Source organism: Trichosurus vulpecula, chromosome 1 (genome assembly GCF_011100635.1).
Source record: "Trichosurus vulpecula isolate mTriVul1 chromosome 1, mTriVul1.pri, whole genome shotgun sequence".
Lineage (NCBI taxonomy): Eukaryota > Metazoa > Chordata > Mammalia > Diprotodontia > Phalangeridae > Trichosurus > Trichosurus vulpecula.
The window spans coordinates 22,972,318-22,997,072 of NC_050573.1; the positions used below are offsets into that span (position 1 = coordinate 22,972,318).

Genomic DNA, 24,755 nt, shown 5'->3' on the forward strand with positions numbered 1-24,755 from the left:
ACCACTGGCAAGATCCAGGTCTAGAGAGTTTGTACCATGGGATAGGATTGTGTGCCCTTCTCTGGAATGGGCGCTGGAGGAAAAAGTCCCTTGTGGCTGTAGGAGAAAGAGCACAAAAGTAAAGGCTGAGAGAATAGAGTGTTCAATTGGCTCTACTGTGTGATATCAGGGATGGGTCTTCCTTTCTCTGAGTCTCAGTTTCCTTGTCTGTAAAACGAGGGAGTCAGACTGGACCATGTTTTAAGTGCCAAGGGCCTGTGATCACTTACAGGTCTTACATTTGATGACTGTATGTGAACAGGAGGAAAAGAATGTTGATGTCATAGAAATACAATGCCCAGCAGGCAAAAAAAGGGTAGATAAGAAAGGTGGCCTGGGGTACTGGTCAAAGTGCTGGACTGTAGGATCCCAGATTTAGAGCTGGAACTGACCTTGGAGGTTATCTTGTCCTTCCATCCTATTCATTTTGCACATAAAGAAACTGAGGTCCAAAGAGTTTCTGCTTTGCCCAAGGTCACACAGGTAGCAAGGAGCAGAAATGGGATTTGAACCCAGGCTCACATGCCAGTACTGTCTCCACTCTACCACACCTGGTTTCAGGTGTCCCAGCTCTGCCATTAAGTCCTAGATCTGTGTGACTTTGGGTAAGTCACTCTCCCTCTCTGAGCCCCAGTATCCTCATCTGTAAGACAAAGAGGTTTGAGGAAATCATTTTCCAAAGTCCTTTCCAGCTTGCGAAGAAGAGGTCTGTGATTCAAGCAAGCATGACCTTTAGCTGGCTTCTTCAGTGAGTTGGTGGCACTGGGCGGGGCCTGTGAGGTTCTAGCAGCCCTGCCAGCCAGCGCCATGCACCATGCCCAGGCTGGTAGGCACACACGTGCACTCATAAACGTCTGTAGGCGGAAACCGAATGCTTCTATTTAATTAGCTAAATACCAAAGAAAATGTTTCAAACAAGGACACGATTTGAGTCGGGAAGTCAGGGTTTCAGCACTGAGTGGAGAGAATTTTAGTGCGTGGGAAAAACAGGATAGGGGTGAGAGAAAATTTTCTAGAAAAAAGGGACGAGGTAAAGCTTGGGCTGGCTGGGGGGTGGGGGAGAAATGGATGCTATGGGCAAAGTTGAACTATAAAGTCTTGTGTCACCATAAAATATCAGAGCTGGGAGGAGGGAGATGGGGAGGAGCCTTAGGAAAGAGAATGTCTGTGTAAAGTGTTTCCTTGGAACACAGAATGTCAGAGCTGGGAAGGGCCTTATGGACTACTGAGTGTAGCCCCTTCATTCTACAGATGGAAAAACCAAGGTCTCAACAGAGCAAATGACTTGTTTAAGATGGCTGGGCTAAGCCATAGACAAGGACTGTTAAATTAATTGGGTTTACTCCACTTTGAGGCAGTTCCAGTGGAAGGCTGTTTTCTCTATTGTTTGCCACGGTAACTCAAGGGACCTGGGATCTTTCCCGTAGAAACTACAAACTCTCAGCCCTCCAAACCCTCACAAACACATGTTCAAAAGCCTGGGAAGGACCAAAAATGATTTCTTGGAATCAGAGACTCTTAGAGTTTGAAAGGTCTCCACAGCAGCCCCTAGACAAAAGGCATCCCCAGTGCAATTTACCTGGCTAGGGGTTGTCTAGCTTTTGTCCAAAGAACTCCAAGGAGAAAGAGCCTCCCCCTCCCCGCCCCCCCCCCCCACCTCTCAATACAGCACATTCTGCTGCTGGACAGTTCCAAATATTAGGAAGTTTTCTGTGACATCAAATTTGATTTGCCTCTTTGAAATTTTCACTTAGTGCTTCTTGGTCTTCCCTCTGGGGCTAAACAGAACAAAATAGAACCTCTCTTTTACATGACAATCTTCAAATACTTGAAGATGGCTACTATGTCCCAGCTCACCTCCTCTCAGTCATTTCCTGCCCAAATTAAACATGCCCTTTTCCTTCAACAGATCCTTGTATGGTATGGACAAAGAGCCCACGAACAGTCCAGCTTATCGATGGCATTCTTAAACTGTGATGTCTAAAACTGAATACAATACTCAAGTCAAGTCAACAAACATTCATGAGTTGCCTATTATGTACCAGGCACTCCAGATGAGGTCTGATGAGAGTAGAGAACAGTAGGATTATCAGACCCATTTTCCTGGAAGCAAGGCCTTTCTCAATACACTAGGTTTTGGGGCTCCCCCATTACATTTCTGACCCATCTTGAGATTGCAATTTACCAAAAGCCCCAGATTTTTTTTCAGACCAACTGCTGTCTAACTATGTCTCCCCCATCTCGTACTTCTGAAGTTGATTTTTTTTTGTACCCAAGTGCAAAACTTGACATTTATCCCTATGAAATTTAATCTTATTAGGTTCATCCCAATACTCCAGGTCTGCCACTGTGCTAACTGTCCTTCCCAGCTTGGTGTCACCTGCAAATCTGATGACTTTCCCTCATCCAAGTCATTAACAAAAATGTTCATTAGAACAGGACCAAGGACAGATCCCCGAGGTACTCCACTTGACACTGAACTATTAACAACTACTTGTTGGGTCCATCCATCCAACCACTTCTGAATTCATACCATTGTATTTTTGCCTACTCCACAGCATTCCAACTTCTCTTCACAAGAGTAGTATGTGGGACTTTATCAAAAGCTTTGCTAAAATCTAGATAAACCAAAGCATTTCTCTCATCGACTAGTTTCAGAGTCTTATCCAAAGAAGAAATGAGGTCAGTCTGACATCATTAATAATTAATGAAACCATGCTCGATTCTCTACAATCACCGGTTCCCTTTTTAAATGTTCACAGACTATCTCTTTAATGATCTGTTTTATAATTTTCCCAGAAATGGAAGTCAAACTCATATACCAATAGTTTTCAGACTCAGTTCTCTTCCCTTTAAAAAAAATCATGCCAACATTCGCCCTCCTTTAATCTTGGGCTTCCTCTCTTATTTCTTATTATCTTTCAAAAATCACCAACAGTGACTTGTAGCCCTCGCATCTATCAATTCTTTCAAGGCCAGAGGCATCTGCACCAGACAACTTATATTCATCAAGGGCAGGTGAGTGCATTCTTACTATCTCCTTGCTTATCTTGGTTATCAACCCTCTGTTAGTCATTTTAGTGCTGGAGTTTCTGGTCCAAAGATAATTTTCTTGGGCAAAAAAACTAAAGACAAAATCATCTCTGCCTTCAATCTGTTGTTAGTTATCATTGGCTCATCTATTCCAAGCAAAGAACCTATCCCCCTTTTAAGCCTCCTTTTTCTTCTCAATATAGCTTTAAAAGTCTCCTTTGTCATCCATAGCTTTCATTACCAGTCTCAGTTCATTCCGAGCCTTAGCATTCCTAAATGATGTTGCCCAGATGTGAACATAGTACTCTGGATATGGTCTGACCAGAGCAGGGTCCAAAAGGATTATCATTCTCTCTCTCTCTCTTTCTCTCTCTCTCTCTCTCTCTCTCTCTCTCTCTCTCTCTCTCTCTGTCCTTCTCTGTCTCTCTCTGTTTTTCTCTCACACACACATATACCTTCTCATTATGAATATTATGAATCTTACTTAGTGAGTCAATCAATAAACAAATATTTATTAAGCACCCATTATGTGTGAAGCACCATACTGGACACAACAAAAACAAAGCAATCCCCGATCTCAAGGAACTTAGCTTTATATCAAGTGAAATACTATAGACACATATATGCAAATATAAAATAGATTTAATATAAATTAATTTGGGGATGATGCATGGAGTGAGAAGCAGACAAAGTTTGGCAAAGAAGGTAGAATTTGAGCTGAGCTTTGCAGAGGTGGAGGTGAGAAAAGAAACAATTTAAGGCATGGAGGACAGCCTCTATAAAGGTATACAGATACATTACCTTTTTAACTGCCTTATTAGAGACAGGAGGAGGTGTCACAGTGGATAGAGTTCTGGGTCTGGGATTGCTAGGACTTGAATTCGAATTTGACTGCAGACACTTACTAGCTGTGTGACCCTGAACAAGTCATTTCATCATTGTCTGCCTCAGTTTCCTCCACTAAAAATGAGAATAATAATAGCTCCTATGCTCCAGGGTTATTATGAGGCTCAAATGAGGTAATATGTGTAAAAAGCACTTAGCACAGTGCCTGCCTTATATAGATATGTATACATGCATATCTATCTATATCTTTATCTGTCTGTCTATCTACTTATTCCCTTGTCACTTTGTTAACTCATAATCTTCTTCTATTCCTTCCTCATTGAGCTTGTGGTCCACTAGAACCTCTAGATCTTTCTCAAATGAGCTTCTCTTCTAGTCACAACTGTTGAGTCAATTATTGGAATCTAAGGGCAGGACTTCAGATGTATGCCTATTTATATTTCACTTTATGAATTTCAACCTGTTGCTCTTGTCTGCCAATCAATCAGAAAGTGTGGGTCAAGTACTTTTGGCGTGTAAGGCATTGTGTTAGGCACAGCAAAGAAAAAGAATCAAACAGTCTCAACATTGATTACAAAATATAAAATAAATGTTGGTGGGGGAGGCATCAGGAACCGGAAGAATCACTTGACCTGGAGCCGGGAAGACCCGAGTTCTAATGCTGCCTCAGACAGACGCTCCCTGTCTCCGTGACCTGGCACGAGTCATTTCATCTCAGTCTGCTTGAGTTTCCTCAACTGTAACATGGGATAATAACAGCACCCATCTCCCAAGGTGGTTGTGGGGATCAGATGAAATATATGCTTGTTCCCTTCCCCCACCCACTCCCATTCCACTCCCATTTTATAAGTAAGGAAACTTGAGCCCCAGAGAGTGGAGGTGAGTTACTCAAGACTGAACAGTCACTGAGCCCAAGGGTGGTACTCAGAGCCCCAGTCCTCTGACTTCACACCCTGTTCTCTCTCCACGAAACCAAACCATGCCAATTTTGTTGGCAATGAAGACGCCCCCATCCCATGCATTGGTCATTCTAGTAGGCAACCTTTAGTAGCTAATGAACTAGGGCAGTGGGTCTGAGTCGATCAACCCTTAGAAATAACTTTAAGATGGGATCACCCACGTGATGATTTAGAGTGACCTCCGCCGACCCATCAAAATCATCTTTCTAAAGCCAGGTCTGATCGTCACTCCCTTGCTCAAGTACCTTCAATGGTTCCCCACAGCTCTTAGGATAAAATACAAACCACTCTGCTTGGCAGGTGAAGCCTTAGACACTCTAGCTGCAGCCTACCTTTCCAGGTTTGTTTTCCATTACTCCTCTTCAAAGACTCTACAGACCTTGATGCCTTGATGTTTGGTTTGTTTTTTTTTTTATCTTGGCCTTCCGTCTCTGGTCTATGGACCTTTATACTGACAGTCCCAGATGCCGGTGATGCCCTCCCTCCTCAACTCCATTTTTTATAAGCCTTAGATTCTTTTATGACTCTCCTGCCTCGAAGAAGGAATGGGGCAACACAGCACAGTGGAATCAATGTGGGATGTGGGGTCAGAGGGCCTGAGTTCAAATTCAACCTTTTCTACCAATTATCTATTAGATTTTGGGTAATTCACTTGCCTTCTCTGTTTCTCAGTTTTCTCCCATGAAAAATGAAGGGATTGGACTTAATTTCCCTTTTAGCTCCTTAATCTTAAATCACTTCCCCTCTCTGGGTCTCAGTTTCCCCACATGTAAAAATATGGAAGTTGAACAAGATGATCTCTAAGGTTCCTCCCATCTTTAAATCCAAAGCTATACTGGCAAATGTTTAACAACCAGATCTCAGTGGGGGGAGGAGAGCGCACATGAAACACTTTTAATTTTAACCTACATTATTAACATTTTTCTCCATCACTTTCTAAAGTCTAAGAAAACCAACAAAACAATAAATCAAGCTCTGATCTGTAACACCAATTTCTGGCTTATAAATGCTTATGCTGAAATTTAACAATCAGCTCTTGAGCCAGTTCAAGCTGGCTCCAGCATATCTTTGCATCCCACTATCCCATGATCTACACAAAGATACAGGAAAGAGCCCACAGGATGGGAAGATGTAGAAGGGTGGCAATCTAGACCTGTGATCGGAGTGTGCAGTTCCACATAATCCCAGAACAATGGATTTAAGTAGGATTTAAAGCTTTGGAAGAGAACCTTGAGGCATGTTACCATTATAATGTAGGAATAATCCAGGGCTGAACTGGTCAGCCTGGCTGCTGTTGGACCGCTCCCCTGAAGGGGGCATGGCTGAAAATCTGGATCCATCAAATATGCATTCAGAAGTCATGTTCACATCCCTTGGCCAACACCTACTGGACCCATTCTATGGATTTGTTTGGACTGTGTTGAGGCAGCTTAAGGGAATGTCATACAGATAACAGCAAAATGAAGATCCTTCAAGGTTCTCTTGACAGTGGCCTTCATAGGGACCAGAAATACAAGGTGAGGTGGCCAAGGCCCTCTGTTCTCATCATTCTGGTTTTTTGTTTGTTTCTTTAAAAAAATCAAAAGTAGAATGAAGAGCTGGAAGGACTCCCCACCCACCCACCCAGTTCAGAATTCCCTGCTCTAAGGCCCCTCCCAGCCCTGACATTCCCTGTTCTAAGGCCCCTTCCAGCTCTGACATTCCTTGTTCTCTCTGAAATTTTCTGTTCTAAGGCCCCTTCCAGCTCTGACTTTCTCTGTTCTAAGATGTCTCCCAGGATTCACATTCCATGTTCTATGGCTTTTCCCAGCTTGGACATTTTATGGTTCTAAGTCGCAACTCTAGAACTCAGCCAGACCCAGAACCCATGATGTGGTTTGGTAGAACAGTTAGCGAGAAGGTTTGCTGGAGTTCATGGAGAAGTTACAGAGAATCCTCTCCCCATACTCAGCCCAACCCTAGAGATGAGGGTGGTGAGTCAGAAGATTCAGTGAGGAGTGAGCCTCCAGGACAGGGCTCATCAATCATCTTGACATCCTGACAACGGACACTTAATGAGACTGCTGTGCTGTGCCCAGCTCTAATTGTCTACAATTCTCTTTTATGAAAGAACATGCAGGTTTCCCTTTCATTAGCAGCCAGCTCTAAGATCGAGGGGCTGGGGGAGGGGGGAGGGAGAGGAAAGTGCCGAGTTGGCAAGCCTGTGGGCTGGCTCTGGGGGGGAGCGCCTCTGAGTACAGCAGCTCCCAAGGGCTCCAGCCCACCTTGTGCAGACAGCGTGGGGGTGGGCACGAAGGAGCTATTTTGAGGCTCTGAGAATGAATTCACTCGGGTGCCTATGGGTGCCTACGGTGACACAGAGTGGGTGGTGTCTAAAGTAGCAGTTCAGTAGTACGACTGGAGATGGAGGAGACAGCAGGCTTCGAATGTGTGTGTATGTGTGTGTGTGTGTGTGTTTCATTTCTCACACATACCTACATGCAAAGACTATGACAAGTGGAAGGGGCATTAGAACTGGGAATGTCAGAACAGAGAGGGGCCTTAGAACAGGGGATATCAGGGCTGGAAGGGGCCCTACAACAGGGAATCAGGGCTGGGAGGGGCCCTAGAACAGGGGATGTCAGGGCTGGGAGGGGCCTTAGAGTAGACAGAAAAGGAAGTGGTGACCTAGAGAGAGGATGTGATTTGTCCAAAGTCTAACAAGCTGGTCAGTGACACAGATCGGGCCACAACTTTGGTTTGACTTGTGTCCCAGGCCTCTTTCCCTTCACCATAACTGTGAGAATGTCTTTCATATTTAAGAAGAAAAGTCATGTTGAGGAATGGAGGGTAAAATTGGGCTTCCCCACCATGGAGCTCTTCTGCAATCAATACCAGGTGTTTGAAATGTGAACTCTCATCCTGTTTCCTCTCCTTCTGCCAGGCTGGTCTCCTCACTGCTTTGTGCTCACACAATGCCCTGTCCCACCTCCATGTCTTTGCTCAGGCTGTTCTCCCCACCTGCCATGCCCTCCTTTTTTTCTTTCTACCTGTCTAAATGCTCCCTGTCAATCAAATTCCAGATCAAGTCCCCCTCCCCCATGAAGCCTCCCCAGCCCACACATGTTTCTGTCTCCTTGGAGCTTTGCTGACTCTTAATCCTCTTGTGGTTTTGCCCTGCTACTGCCAGTGCCCAGCCCAGTGCCCTGTGTAGGCGGACACTTAAGAAATTCTTGTGTGTTGATTGATTGATTAGGCTTCGGTAGATAAAATGTGAGACCCGGAGTCAGGAGTTCTACAATTAAACCCTACCTTTGACACACAGGCTGTGCCTGGGCAAGAGGCTTCAACTCTCTAAGACTCTGTTTCCTTAGTTGTAAAATGGGGAGGTTCTATGAGATGGGCTTTAAGGTTCCTTTAACTCTAAATCTAATACCCTGTGAGCAGACTCCTCTGAGACTCAATCCCCGCTCTGTAAAATGGGGAGATTGTAATACCTGCCCTAGATAGCTACAACCCACAGAAACCCCCTCTTTAGAGAAAGCCTCAGTAATTGGTAAGAGTGCATGTATACAAAATTATAATGCCGGTAATATGTATCTATAACCCACATAAATCCCCTTTGGGGGATCCTCAATAATTTTTAAGAGTGTGTATATATATATATGTATATATATATATACATATAAATTATAATACCTGCAACATATAGCTTTAACTCATACAAATCACCTCTTTGAGGGGGTCCTCAATAATTTTTAAAGATTATACGCACATATAATACTAATACCTGCAGTATATATAAATAACTCACACAAATCTCCTTTTGGGGGTGGTCCTCAAACATTTTTAAGAGGGTGAAGGGATCCTTGAAACCAAAACATTTGAGAACGAGGGGGTGAAAGATTGGATCTGCAGGATGAGTAAACCCCTTCTACCAAGAGGACAGACTGACATTTGATCTGCATTTTATGGGCTTAGAGGGTTGTCTAGAGCATGGCAATGTTCGGTGACTTGCCCAGGGTCACACAGCTAGCAAATTTCTGAGGCTGGATTTGAATTCAGGTCTTCTTGACTCCAGATCTAGCACTCTATGCACTGTGTTGTCTAAGTAGCAAGACTGACTGTTTAGACGGAGTTTGGCGGCTGGCGCGTGTGTGTGTGCGCGCGCGTGCTGAGTGGGGTAGCATGGATATGAAGACAGTGAGAGTGGCAAGTAGGCACTTGGGAAGTTGCCTGAGAGCCTCAGTGTGAGTGAGTGGGCGTCTAAGGGCTGGAGCCTCCATCCGTCTATCTGGGCGTAGTCTGATGGGTGGAGGTGAGAGTGGATGGGTACAGAGGCCAAGTAGCCCTAGACGCCTCCTTTCCTTGCATTCACATCAGAGTCAGGGTGCCGACATTGAGGAGACAGGATTTGGCTTGATACAGGGAGATATATTATGACAATTATACTGAGCTAGAAGAAAAATGGGCTTTCTTGAGAGGTGCTGGAATGAGTGAAGCATTTGTTAAGTGCTTACTGTGTACATTGGAAGTACAAATAGAAAGAGAAGGCAATCTGTGCCCTCAAGGAGCCCGCATTCCAATGGAGGATATGCCTCAAATGAAGGTTTGTGCTGGAAATCAGATGGAAAGGTCCCATGGTCCTTAGAGGGCTTAGAGTAGGTTTCAATGCCTCTTCTTTGATGTCATTTCCACTTACAAAATCTAATTAATTTGTCATATCGAAAGATTGATAAAGCCAAGGATTTCAGTGCCAAGAACTGGAGGCGGCTAGGTGGCACAATAGATAGAGCATTGGATCTGGAGTTGAGAAGACTTGAGTTCAAAACCTACACAGACACTTAATAGTTGGATGGCCCTGGGAAAGGCACTTAAAACTGCTTACCTGAGTTTCTTCAACTGTAAAAAGGGGATAATAACAGCATCTACCTCCCTGGGTTGTTGGGAAGGTCCTTCCTTCCTTCCTTCTTTCCTTCCTTCCTTCCCTCCTTCCTTCCTTCCTTCCCTCCCTCCTTCCTTCCTTCCCTCCCTCCTTCCTTTCTCCTCCTCCTCCTCCTCCTCCTCCTCCTCCTTCTCCTCCTCTTCTTCTTCTTCTTCTTCTTCTTCTTCTTCTTCTTCTTCTTCTTCTTCTTCTTCTTCTTCTTCTTCTTCTTCTTCTTCTTCTTCTTCTTCTTCTTCTTCTTCTTCTTCTCCTTCTCTCTCTTTCTCTCTCTCTCCCTCTCCCTCTCTCCTTTGCTGCTTCAACTAGACTGGCTTGACTATCTTATGGGTGCCAGTTGGTGGGGATGGCTGGCCCTTTCTTTCTCCCCAGGAATTACTTCCCCAGGTGCAGGACCAGTGGTCTGTGGGATGGTACCACTCCCATCTGACTACTGGTGGAAGTTGGTCTGAAATTGTTGCAGTCTGTGATGAGGAAACCCTCAAGGGTAGATGTGGGAGCTGGGCTGGAAGCAAGTGCGCTGGTTCAAAGGGCGCTGCTATACCCCAAAGCTTTTGGGATCATGGTTCCAGGCTGTCCCCATCAGGGGCTGAGAAGCTCTATAACTGATAAGATCATTAATCCAGGATCAAGTCATACGCAGAATACTAGAAAGAGACAGGCTGACCCAGAGGACCAGACCAATGACTAGGACTATGTGCCTGGCATCATCCGTGGAGACTTACAAAGAAACAGGAAAAGACCTCAGTAAGAGAAGCCTTAAGGCATGGGGGTGTAGTGGAAAGAGCTCTGCATCTGGAGTCAGAAGACCTGGGTTCGATTCCTGGCCTAATCACCTACTACTCATGTAACAATGACCAAGTTGCTTAACACTTCTGGGCCTCCATTAACTCCTCTGTAAAATGAGGGAGTTAGACTAGATGGTCTTTAAAGTCCTTTTCATCTCTTAGAGCCTAAGATCACATGAAGGAGCCATCGGTGGAAAATACCCACATGAAGCGTGGCGACATTCCACTTAGCTCCTGGTGGCAAGGTAAACCTGACCCAGGGCACTTTGCCTCCAACTCTCTTCCCTTGTCCCTAAAGCTGGGCACCTTGGATCATACAAATGAGTGTATATGCTTCATCTCTCCCCATCCCTAGTAGAAGGCTGAACCTGGAGTCAGGAAGACCTGAGTTCAAATCCAGGCTCAGACACTTAGTAGCTGTGTGACCCTGGGTAAGTCCCTTAACCTCTGTTTGCTTTTTTTCCTCCTTTCTAAAATGGGGATCAGAACAGCATCTACATCCCAGGGTCGTGAGGACCAAATGAGATGATACGTGTAAAATGCTTAGCACTGCGCCTGGTATGTTATAAGCACTATATAAACGTTGGCTATAATAATAATCATTGTCAGGATAAAAACCCTCTGAAGTCAGGGACTGTGTCGTTTCCATCTTTGTGTGCTTCCCAGGCCCAGAATCATAGAATTTCATAATTGAAAGGGACCGTGGGACCACAGATCTTGAGCTGGGCATGACCTCAGAGGCCATCTAGTCCTGGCATTCCAGCCTTTCTGTGCCGTGGATCTCTTTGCCAACCTTGGGAAGCTGTGGGACCCCTCAGGTTACTGGATCTGACTACATGAAATAAAATACATGGGATGGAAAGAAAGCCAATTATGTTGAAATACCGTTATCAAAATAATTTTTAAAACATCATGGACGTTGGGTTGAGATAAAATCTATAGGGAGCTTTGCAAATCTAAAGTACTATAGAAATGCTAGTGATTATTATCGAGTCCTATCCACACACCAAAGCAGTCTCCACTATGAGAAACCAACGGATGGATATCAGCCTTTGCTTGGACACCTCCAGGGAGAGTTTAGGAAATACCAATGAATTTCCATGCCACGGTACCTTGTACATACATTTTGTGGGCAGGGTGGGATAGGACCCAAGATTTCATTACTTCGGGGAACTTCCAGTGTGGGCACTCGGAGTCAATAACACAGGCTGTTAAACTGACTGAAATGGATGATGGTCTTATCACAATAAGACAAGGGGCAGCTAGATGGCAAAGTGAATAGAGCACCAGGTTTGGAGTCAGGAAGATCTAAGCTCAGATCTGACCTCAGACACTTTGGCTGGGTGGCCCAGAGCAGCCTGTTTACCTCAGTTTCCTCATCTGCAGAATGAGTTGGAGAAGCACATGGTAAACCACTCCACCATCTTTGCCAAGAAAACCCCAGATGGGGTCACGCAGAGTTGGACATGACTAAAAAGGATTGAACAACAACTTATCACAATGTAATTGAAATCATCACTTCCGGTTTCTTCTCCTGGGTTTGGCACCAACTGATTGTATGATCTTGGACAAAGCATTTTACCTCTCTTGATCGCAGTTTCCCCATCTGTCAAAAGATGAGGTCAGACTACACATTCTCTAAGTTCCCTTCCTTCTTTGGCATTCTACCTTCTATAATTCAAAGGTTCACTTCCATATTGTGTTCTTCTATCCTGGCATTCCATGTTCTAAGGTACTTCTGAGCTCTGATATTGCATTGTCTATAAAAGCTCTCCCAGCTCTGCAAATTCTCTGTTCTAAGGGTCCTCCCAACTCTGATATTCCAAGTTCTAAGGGTCCTTCTAACTCTGACACTCTTTGTTTCAGGATCCTTTTCCAGCTTTGGAATTCTATGATTCTTATTAATCCTTAGGTTAGCCGTCATTTTCAGAGGCTGTCTAATCAGCTCTTTAAAAACTCTTGAAATGATAACATGCCTTAATGCTTTAATGAGCTCTAAGTAAAAACCTTATTTAGGATCCTTCCCCCCCTTGGCCTATGACCTCTTCATTCCCTTTCCCCAGACCCCCCACATCCATCTAGGAGCCTGAGAACCACCGATAAGAGACAATTGTCTTCTCTTCCCCTTGATTTATTTATTTAAGGAAAACAAGTTTCTCCTAATTAGAAACACTAATGTCAAGATATTTTACTGACTCCCAGGCTGCCTATTTTCAGATGTTCTGCCTAAAATTATACCTGAGCTTTTAACATCTGTAGGTTTATTCAGCGACTCCCAGCAAATGGAGGCTTCTGTTGAGAGGTTTGTGTGATTGGGGAGGAAGGGAAGGAGAAAGGAGGGAGGAAAGGAGCCGTGTCCTCTTTTAACAAGGCCAGGGAGAGAGGAAGAGAGAAAAGCTCTGAAATACATGAGGCACTGTAGGATTGCAAGATAGCAGCTCTTTGGGAAAAATTAACTGGCTGAAAAAAAAAGAAAGGATGAAAAAACACACCCAATCCACCATTGTAGAGCAGTCATCAATTACCATCCAGCTTTAAGCAACCGTTCAGAAAATGAGCCAACCAAGAGAGGCCATCTACTCGGAAGAGCATAGAGAGGACTCTCTGGAAGGGTGTAGAGCTATGGCCCTTCTACCCACTGTCTTGGTCTCTTACACACATAGGCAAAGACACACACACACACACATACACACACACACACACATTCACACTGAATCCTGTAGAAGAAAAATTATTGCTTTCTCTGCCTTTTGTTTAGTCTATACTAATAGATTGAGAACTGGAAAAGACCTTAAGGGCCATGGAGTCCAACCCCCTCATGTTACAGATGAGGAAACTGAGGTCCACAGAGGTCATTTGTCCAGAGTTACACAGTTATTTGAAGTCAGAGGCAGGATTTGAACCTGCTTCCTGATTCCGGGTCCAGTTCCCTATCCGCTGCACTGTTCTTTATCTCAAAGAACTCTGCCAGAGAAAAATTTATTAATAAACTTATGAATACATGTATTCATCTAAAAAAATTTAAAAAAACCCAAATGTTCAAAATTGTTTTTTATACATAATGAGGGAAAAAGAAAATATTATTAAAAATACAATTATGAATACACAAACATTGCGGCTTGGGGAGACTAGAAGTGGGACAGAGTGGCCTCTGTTAGTCAAAATTCTCTCCTCTCAGACTAGATGGGCCTAGGGGCATGAAGATCTGAGTTCAAATCCTGCCTAAGATACTTCCTAACAATGCGACCCTGAACAAGTCACTTATTCTCTTTTAGTTTCAGTTTCTTCTGTAAAATACAGATAATTAATAGTACCCGCCTCCCATTTGTAAACACTTTGCAAATATTAAAGGTAGCTATTGTTCCACCTAAAATTCTTGTACAGGCTAGCTATCATTGTTTCATAGTATTTAGAGACAAAACACAAAATTCGAAGGTCGAGATTTAATAAGGGTTCAGCATTAGGTAAGTCTTAGCACAGTGCCTGGAACACAGTAGGTGCTATATAAATGCTTATTTCCCACCCCCTAGCAGAGACCTTACTATACTTTCACACACACCCCACACACACATTCCCCCCCCTTTCAAGCAGAGCTCCAATGCCATCTCTTACATCAGACCCTCAGGTAAATAATATTTTCTCTCTTGAAACGACGTTGAGTTACTTTGTTCTGGTCTGCGCAACATAGCATGTTTGAAGGACCCTCTCACCTCCAGCATTCTCCGTCTAAAGGTCTTGTCTAGCTCTGACATTTCATGTTCCATGTTCTCATCAACCTCTTTGAGGTGACAGATCATTTCCTTTTAGTCGTTTTATCTTCAGCATCTAGAACAGCAGCTGCTCCCCTCCTCCCCCTCCCCCCCCCCATCCCCTGCCCCCTTTTAAACCAGGATCCATACAACTCAGCAACTTAGAATCTTCTAGAATAACAAAAGTACTGATGATTAATGCATGGTCATACAGGCAGTATGTCTCAAGGGTGAGACTCAAACCCAGGTCTTCCCAGCTCCAAAGTCAGCTCTCTATCCTCTAAGCCTGGTTGCCTCTCCAATGCTAAATAAATAGGTCATTCAGTGGATAGAATTCTGGGCCTGAAGTCGGGAAGACTCTTGTTCTTGAGTTCAAATCTGGCCTCAGACACTTATTAGCTGTGTGACCTTGGGCAAGTCTCTTAACCCTATTTGCCTCAGTTTCATTTGTAAAAGGCGCTGGAAATGACAAGCCACTCCAGTATGTTTGCCAAGAAAACCCCAAATGGGACCAGGAAGAATTGGACGTGACTAAAACAACAACGATAAAAATCTAATTGAACCTCTCTCTATTTCTGTGTAGTGGTTTCCTGACTATTAAGTGTCTGAGGCCAGATTCGAACTCAGGAGGATGAGTCTTTCTGACTCCAGGCCCAGCACTCTATCCACTGCACCAAATCCCACTCTACCTTCTGTATCTCTACAATCCTTCCCCACTCTTCCCTAGTGGCTCCAAGCCAGTCAAGATGAGCCAGCTCTCCCCCGGCTCATAGTTCCTATCTTCGATGCCCATGGTTTGGGAAAGGACCCCTAATCCTTAGCCCCTCAAAATGCCAGCTCTCATTTCCTCTAGCACTACTAAGCTGATGAAGCTTTTTTCTCATAGCAGCCTGTGAGACAGGAAACACAAATGTTATTATTCGAATTTGCAGACAAGGACGGCAAAGAATGCTGGCTGAATGCAGAGAGTTTGCAACAGGGTCAGGTTGCCCTAGGTTCATGGAATGGTGAACTCCCTTATTCTACAGATGAGGAAAGTAAGACCCAGAGAGGTTCGGTGACTTACCCAAGATCACACGTTCAGCCCACTGCTTTGCTCCTTACCATACTGACACCCACACCCACCCCCCAGGTTGCTGTTCAGCTCGAAGGTTCTTTTTCTCTCCAATATTCCTTCTCCAGCCTGGAAACAACAGGCTTCATCCACTAGAACTGGGCAAAACAGTCAGGGAAAGTCTTTCTGCCCAAATGAGCAGTGGGGATGCCTGACAACACAAAGCCACTGAGTCTTTCCACCTGGCTCCCAGAGAGCCCTCCCCTCCACCCCCCAATCTAAAGCCATTGGAGACAGCCTACCTCCACCTCACGTTGTCATGGCGACCCAGCAGCTGGCTGGGTGGCTCCAGCTCTCCCACTCTCTCACAGCTGGCTTTCTCGCTGCCCATTGGGGCTCCCCACTCAGACACAGCTGCCCCACTCAGGGATTTATAGGGAGCCGGGGTGGGTGGAGCCTTCAGGGATGAGGCCATTGGGCATGGGAGAGGCGGGACTACCAGATGACCTCACCTGGGGTATGAGTAAAGCTGGCTTAGCAGGACAACAGGTGCCACAACACAAGCAGGGAAAAGCCCATCTGGAAATCTGCCCTTGCCCCTGACTGAGCTGCGGCTACTGAAGGGAATCACAGAACGTCAGAGAACCTTAGAACAGAGAATGCGAGAGACGAGACGGGAAGAATCTTAGAACACAAGATGTCAGAGCTGGGTGGGACCTTAGAACACTGAATTTAGATCTGAGAGGGCCCTCAGGACACAGAATGGCAGAGCTAGGTGTGCTCTTAGAATAGGGAATGTCAGGGCTGAGAATGGTTCAGCCCCTGGAAGGGACTTTAGGAAACAGAGCATTGAATGCTAGAGACAGACAATGCCTTAGAACTTAACATGTCAGAAGCAATAGTGAGTGTTAAAAGGCATCATTAGAAAATCAGGACTTTGGAGACTTTGTCCAAAACTTTTCATCTGTCAGATAAGGAAACTGAGGCACAGAGTGACTTGCCCAAGGTCCAGCTGGGTGGTGGCAGAGCCTGGGCAAGAGCCCAGATCTCTCAACTGCCAGATCAGGGCTGATACAACTTGACCATGCTGTCTGGGATTGGTGTCTGCTTTTGGCACCTGGCTTCAGCAACCCTCTAGAAAGGACTCTGTGGTTGGCCCCAGCTAGGGGGGCCCTGTCAGTTCCAGGGTGGTGGCAATCCCCCACCCCCCGGCTCTGAAGGAATGCCTCCCTGGCCTGCCTAGAGGCCAGAGTGGGATCATTTTCCTGGTGTCTGCCTTTCAGGCAAACCACAGGACACAATCACCCCTCTTCATTCAGGGCCAGCATGGGATTGGGGGGGAGGTCCAGTTAACATTTCCTGTGGCTTGGCAGAAAGCCAGTCCCACTCTGGGTCAGAGCCTCTCCCCGGCTTGTCACTGACTAGCCCACAGGAGGATGGAAGAGGAAGGTCTACTTGAGTCAGAACTCCAGGAATGAGCTAAGGGGCTCAGGAGAGAGTGCTCCAGCGGGGAGCATGGGGCAGAAAGGAAGTTTCCATGCAGATGGTCCCCTTAGGGCATCCATCAGGCTAGGTTCCAGCACCTGGCCAGACTGACACACTGGCCACTGAGCCCCCATGTCTCCCAACCACAGTGCAGCAAGAAGTAGGGGTGAGCTAGGGTCAGTTGGGCCAGGACGGTGGCATATGGCTCTCAGGAGAGATTGGGAGACAGAGAACACGGGTTCAAGTCCTGATTTTCCTGCTTCCTAGCTGTGTGACCACAAACAAGTCACTGTATTTCCTCCAACTTCAATTTCCTAGTCTATAAAATGACAAGGATGAATGAAGAGATGAACTGCCTTTAAGATCTCTTTTACCTCTAAATCTATGATCCTAATGTCTTTAAAATGGGAGGGGGCTTGGACTAGATGACCTCCAAGGTCCCTTCTAGCACTCAATCCATATATACTTCTATGATCATTAGGCTGGGCCTCAGTTTCCCCATATGCAAAATGAAAGGATTGGAATGGACAGCCTTGGTGTCCCTTCCTATTTCAGATCTAGGATCCTTTGTCATGAGGCCATCAAGATGAAAGGCCTGACAACCTTCAAACTACCATGCCCATCCTGGCTCTTCACTTGCAGAAAAGTTTGGCCATCTCGGGTTCTGACCTTCCCCCACCTCAACACCCTGAAGGCTCTTAGGGCCTGTTTCGTTTTCTGTCCAACATGGGGATCGAGCTGGATGCTTGGGAAGGTCCTCTTACAGCTTTAAAGATCTCCTAGGGGGTGAGGAATGGGAATATACCTTGAGCCCTTCTAGTGAATCTTCTCAGCGCTGGCAAACTTCCACCCTCCCCTTTCCCCCAGTAGCTACGCTTTGTACATGGAGGGAGCCAGCAGGGTCTTTGGAGACTCTCAGCTGTTTGGGCTCTGAACAAACAATGAGTGGGCTTCTCGAGAAAGGAAGAGCAGAGGTTTGGTTGTTTTTCACCCCTCGAACTTCAACACCGCCACCGAAAACACACACACACACAACACACACACACACACACACACACACACACACATTCACATGACCATGTTAGCAATCCACAATTTCATCTAATCTTAAAATCTCTTACATTTGGTTTTCTGTACTGGTAGAAGGTAGGATAGCAAACAATGACCATGCCTAGCCTCTTTCCCAATCTACCCCAAATCCTGCCTGGCTCATAATCGTGGAGGGTCTCATCTCCAGAAACCTCCAAGACATCCCACTATCAACCGCAAACTTGAGAAAAAATTGTTAGTTGCTCCCCTCCCCTGAGCCTCCCAAGCAACCCCTATCATTTCCCTTTATAGGGCTCTTAACAAGTGTAACTGAAAAGACCCATTTATCCTTTTTAGAAATAAGGTCTCCAAAACTGTCCATCCAGCTCTCAGAAACAGAGCTGGCTTCCACGCAGAAGAGAAACCCCCTAGCTGCCTGCCCGCAGACAGAGCTCTGCTATGCTCCAAATGCCACTTCGTTTTCCCCTGGGGAAGTGAAAGTTTCTCCCTGAACCTGGTCAGGTCTGTCTGTCACCTTCCCCAAGCCATCCCTGACTAATAATGAACCAATGGCTCGGCTCCCCCACCCCCATGGTGGGGGGAGGGTGTTGCCTGGAGATGCAATCCCAGCTCCTTGGGATGAAATCCTCAGTTCTTCCAATCCTAGTTTGGTCCCTCTGGCTCTGGGCCGCCCCCACCTCTGTCTTTCAGTTTTCCACACATACACACTCCACCCCCCCCCCTTGCCCTGTTACCTGTGGGGTCTCCAGGAGCCTCCTAACTCCTCCAGGAGCTGTTCAGGGAGCTTGCTCAGTGTCTCCCCCTCAGCGCTGGAGCCCAGCCGGGCTCTCCGTGCTGCCCCAAGCTCCTTCCAGGTCTAAGATTGCTGCATTTGCGCGGAGGAGATCCGTGTGTGTGTGTGTGTGTGTGTGTGTGTGTGTGTGTGTGTGTGTGTGTGTGTGTGTGTACACGCGCGTGTGTGCGTATGCGTGTGTGTGCAATTGTCTGTGTGTGTGTGTGCGTGTGCGTGTGTGTTTAAAAGAAAAAAAAGCCAAGCTAGCCCTCTCCCAGCTGAGCTCTGAGCTCGCTGTTATTTTTCCTGCCCGGGCGAGAAGCCGCAGGGGGAGGAAAAGTAAGTGTGGGGTGCAGCCGAGGCGGGGTGGGGGGCCTGCGCCCCCCAATGCAGCAGCAGCAGCACTGGCGCCCCCCGAGCCAGGATGGCCAGAGCGGTGACCGCAGCAGCCTCCCACTCACGCAGCCGAGGCTGGGCAGGGGGCAGAGCCCATGCCCATCCCGGGCAGCCGCCCGCCCGGGCAGGGATGCAGCCCGCGCCTCCGATCGGGGGCCGGAGGGCTGGGCAGGGGGCGCGGGCCGTGGGAGCCGGCCAAGGCGCGGAGGCTGCAGCCCAGCTACCGCTGCTCTGGAGGGAGGCTCGCGGGCTCTTGCTTAGTTAACATCTCTATCGGGCTGCCTGGGCTCTGCTGAGCTCGGCTCTGCCCTCTCATCCGCTGCTGCAGCGGCTCCCTCCGCTGCCACTCTATTCAGCAGGCCTACAGCACTACCTACTGCTTAACTCTTTAAAGGCTGGCCTTCCGGTCGGGAAAGGCACAGGGCTGCGAGCGAGCTCGGGGTGAGGCGGAGGGGCGCCCTGGGCAGGCAGGGGAACTGGGGGCGGGATGCCCAGGGAAGGCACTGACAGCCAGTATGTGGGCAGGCAGGCCCTTGGGGGGACAGCCCCCACCCCCACCCCGTACCCCTCCGGGAGCTCCCCACGTGGGAAGCCTGCATCAAGCTTCCCCACCCCACAAGTCTCAACTCTAATGGCCCCCCTCCAAGAGATCTGCTCCAATCTTCCCCACCTCAGCCCCGCCAAGAATGATGCTGCATGTATCTGAATGCATATACCCACACGTACATACACAACATGTATGTATGGACATACACATCTGTATATTTACAGACACACATATTTATATGTATATATTTACATTAGTTAGGCTTCATCTCACAGAACAGTTTTCTATGCTTAGTAAGCACCCACCACAATTAAGGGATATTAGATCGTGCTTCTTGAGAAGCAGGGGCTATTTCCCCCCTTCTTTGTAATATCGGTACTTGTCACAGTGCCTGGCGCAAAGTAGGTACTTAATAAATCCTTTTGACTGACTGATTAGACTGACTGATGCAGACCCAGTCCTTCCAGAGACAGCTGTAATCCAACAGAAAGAGCATCGATTCTCCCCAAGGTGGATCTGGATTCAAATCCTGCCTCTGACGGTTACTACCAGTTTGACCTTGGACAAATGGTTTCACTTTCCTAGCCCTTTCTACTGCTCAAGAGCAGAGAAAGTCTTAAACTTTCTGGGTGTGTCTTGGACCCCTTTGGCAGCCTGCTAATGCCTGTAGACCTCTTCTTAGCATGATGTTTTTAAATACACAAAATCCGTAGCATTACAAAGGCAATAGATTATAATAAAATAGTTATCAACATGTTAAACCAAGAAACAAAACAAGCACATTATGGACTCCAGGCTAAGAAACCCTGTTCTGGAATTAGGATCCTATAATCTCTCAGATGGGATGGAGACAATGTGAAAAGAGTCCTAGCCTTGGAGACAGGAGAATAGGGCCAAGCCTGTGCTTTGGGATCCTGGACAAGTCACTTCACTGCCTTACGCCTCAGTTTCTTTTTATGCAAAAGGGAGATAATTATACTGGCACCACCTTGAGAGGCAGTGTGATATAATAGGTAGAAAGCTGGTCTTGGAATGAGGAACAGCTGTGTACAAGCCCTGCTCGTGGCACATACTGGCTCTGGGACCCCAGGGCAGGTCACTTAATAACCCAATGTTCTAGGTAACTAAGTTGCAGAGAAGATAGCTATCTGCATTGGTGGAGGGAGTTTCTTCATTAGAGAATCCCTACACAAAAGAAATCATAGGTCTAGTCTGTATCCCTATCTTCCTGCATAGATCATAGGACTGTCTTGGGGACAGTTTATAAGCATTAAATGGAGATATGGACTAGAAATGCGGATATGGACCAGATCTGTGACTTCAATGTCAAGAAATCCCAGTGGTATGGTAAAAAGAACACTGGTTCTGGAGTCAGAAGACCTGAGTTCAAATCCAGCCTCGGAGCCTTACAATCTGGATGATCTTGAGAAAGTCATGTAGTCTCTCTGGGTCTCAGTTTGCTCATCTGTAAAAGGAAAGGATAGAGCTATCTGGCTTCTCCCAAAGTCCCTTTCAACTCCTAATCTATAATCCTACAAACGCCTTCTACCCATGCAATTCGGCACCTCTTCTGAAACTTTTCATCTGTGGGTGCTGTCCCCAGGATCACACAGTCAGCACGTGTCAGAGGCAGCCTTCCTGGGTCATCCTGCCTCCCGATCCAGCGGTCTATCCAGCATGCCATGCAGCCTATGGAAATGGCACTTATCCTTAATATCTCCGAGGTCCCCAGCCAGCTCTAAATCCCAGGATTTCTCATCTACACTTATCACATTCTATTTTTAAAATAACGGCTGATGTTTCTATAGTGTTTTAAGGTTTGCAGAACTGTCTGCATTACTTCATTTGATCCCAGCAATGGCTCTGGGAAAAGGGTACAATTGGGATCCCCATTTTGTAGACGGGGAAACTGAGGCTTAGAGACATAAATGGATTGAGCATGGGAGGTGAAATTCAAACTCAGATCTCTCCTGACCGAGGTTAATTGATCTTTGACTCCACCACATTAACTCTGATTGTGTTCCTACATCTTTCCCTCCACCAGATTGTAAACTACAACTTAGTTTGGTATCCACTCATGTGCCTAGAACTGTGTAAGCACTGACTACAATCCTGGTGATTTGTTGGAGCCACCGAATGCAGCCCAGGGTAGGAAGAGAAGGCAAGGGACAATGAAGAGAATCTCAGTTCACATCTGACATCCTTCAGTTGGGCCATCCCTGAGCATTCCTAAATACATGTGTGCATTTGTCTCTTGTCTTATAGGCTCCGCAGCGCAGCCAGGAAAACAGGCAGAGTTCCGAAGTTCACCTCTACACAGTGGGCTCATCCATGTCGGCAGGGAGGCTTCCACTTACATCAAAAAGATCCATAGAGTGTCCCAGTCACACAGAATCTTAAAGCAAATGAGATGAAGGAAACAAGGGTTTCTTAGGACAGAGGGTATAATGCTGGGAGGGATCTTAGAAGAGAAAACATTAGGAGTAGGAAGCATCTTAGAACAAAGACTATCAGGGCAGAGAGGGTCCTTAGGACATGGAATGTCAGAGCTGGGAGGGGCCTTAGAACAGGGGATGTCAGAAAGGTGAGGAGCCTTGAAATGGAATGTCAGGGCTGGAAGGTCCTTAGAACAGGCAATGTCAGAGCTGGGAGGATTATAGAAGAAAACACTCTAGGTAATTATTAAGCTCCCCCTGTAGTAGGAAGAACCCTGACCTGGGAGCTAAGAAACCTGGGTTCTTGTCCTTACCCTGTGTGACTTTGGTAAGTCACTTCCCCTCCACAGACCTCAGATCCATCCTCTGTAAGATGAGCGATTTGGACTGAATGATCTCTAAAGTTCTTGTCTATTCTGGCACTCTGTAATTCTCTAATATCTATCACTCCACACCATCTACCTTTTTATATTTTCCCCTTTCATATGACTATGCTACTCGAAGGTGCATCAAGCACATTCTTTGCAACAGTTCTCTGAGTGCAGGTGTTATTATCCTCTTTTTCTAGAGGGAGAAACTGAGGCCCTGAGAAGTCACATAATTTGACCATGGGGACACATGGACTAAGTGTTGGAGCCCAGATTCACATTCAAGAGTCTTGGCTCCAAGTCTACGGCTCTTTTTTTCCTATACTACTCTACATATAAAACAACCCTCTCTTCTTTCTTCTGTCTCCCCTACCATCCCCCTTTCTCCTCTTTCTCTCTCCTTCTCTCTCTCCTTCTTCTAACCCTAAATGCGCTCTCTCTCCGTCTTCTCACCTTCTTTCTTTCCTTCTTTCCCTCCTCTTTGTCTCTCTCTGTATCTGTCTCTCTGTTTCTCTGTCTCTGTCTCTGTCTCTCTCTCCTTTTTTCTCCCTTCCTTCCCATAATCCTTCTTCCTGTCTGTCCTTGGTACTACCTCTGTCTCTCTCTCTCTCTCTCTCTCTCTCTCTCTCTCTCTCTCTCTCTCTCTCTTAGAATTCTTTGCTCTTCATTCACCTTGAATTAGCTAAACAAATTGTGGTCCATGGATGTGATGTAATATTCCTATGATATAAGAAATGATAGATGGATAATAGAGAGAAGCATGGGAAGACTTATCTGAACTGATGCAAAGGGAAGTAAGGGGGCACCATATACCCAGTGACCACAACAATGTCACGGGAAAGAGCAACAAGAAGAACAAAATATTGGAACCAGAGCATCATGAAATTGTGGAGAACAAGCCTGGCCCCAGAGAAGAGACGGGACCTGCCCCCGGCCCCCTTACACAAGCGAGGGTTTCTGGGTGTTGAATACCGCATGTAACATCAAACTTTGTCGGACGTGATTGTTTTGCTGATGTTTCTTTTTCTTCCCCTTTCTTTTCTTCTTTCTTATAAGGGATGGTTCTCCAGGATAGGGCAGGGTGAAGGAAACAGTGGAAAATGCAGGTGATATGAAAGAACAGAGGTCAATAAAAATCTATTTATAAAAATTGGGAAATAAGAATCTCTTGTTTCCTTCAAAACCCTGATTAAGCACCACCTTCTACATGAAACCTTTTAAGATGTGCTGTTAATGAGTGTTGTTCTGCTCAAAAAAGTTGCTTTTTACTTCTTTTGTATATATCATATACTTTATCAGTGAAGCAGACAGGGTTAAGTGACTTGCCCAGGGTCACATAGCTGGTAAGAGTCAAGTGTCTAAGGATGGATTTGAACTCAGTCCTCCTGACTCCAGGGCAGTGCTCTGTCCACTGAGCCACCTCCTTACCCCTTAGTTCCTATATATTTTTAAAAGCACATATTACCTTCCTCAAAAGAAAGCAACCATCCTGAGAGCAGGAATTTGTATTCCCAGCCCATGGCACAGGGCCTATTACATTTTGGGAACTTCATAAATGTTTGTTGATTGAATGATGGATTGTCTCTATTTCCCAGTCTCCATTTTTCTTTCTCCTACCTGTCTTCCCATTTTCCTTCTGTATTTTCCCTCTTCTCCTCCACTCCCCAGACTATCAAAGCTGACTCTTCCTCTTGTCTCCATTTTTTTCCTGGTCTCAGCTTCCCCTCCCCTGCCCTCAGGCTTGTGAAAGGCACCCACAGGGCTCTGTTCAGCCAAACAGGTGGTTCTCAGGCTAATGAGGTCGTTGGCCCCTGGTACAAACAACTGACAAAGCAGAAATAGAGAACAGAACGAATGTCTAATTTTTATAAGAAACAGCTGTCCAATTGATGCCACTAGGGGAAGGGACACTTTTAATTTTCCTCCTCTCCAAACCCTGCCCCAACTGTGCCAAACATCAAAAAAGACTACACCAAATGTTTGTAAAACCAAGCCCCTCTTCCTTCCCCACTCATCCCTGTCATGGTCCATCTATCCCCAGTGTTCAGAGATGAGGCTCATTTCACACATGCGTCATCTTTCCAGGTCAGGATTTTATTGCTTTGGGCCCAAGGCAAGACTTAGAAAGCAGAAAAGAGAGGTCCTGTAGGCCCAAAAAGTTAAGTCACAAACACACAAAGGTAAGTGTTTGAGGGAGTTTCTGAGGGAAGAATTAGGGAACTGTTTAGAGATGATTTCAGGGGAAAAAAGTCAACAGACTAATAAATACAACACTGCTGATTTCACTGAAGCCTCTAAAATCACTTTGGGTCC

At 46.1% G+C, this 24,755-nt stretch overlaps 1 protein-coding gene across 1 annotated transcript in view; it reads right to left on the bottom strand.

Moving 5' to 3' along the window:
- Positions 1 to 18,813, bottom strand: part of WSCD2 (WSC domain containing 2) — a 150,399-nt gene extending 131,586 nt beyond the window's left edge. The window contains exon 1 of the mRNA XM_036745806.1: positions 18,659 to 18,813. The gene's annotated coding sequence lies outside the window, so the exon portion shown is untranslated. The remainder of the gene's footprint in view (positions 1 to 18,658) is intronic.
- Between the last annotated feature and the right edge of the window lie 5,942 nt (positions 18,814 to 24,755).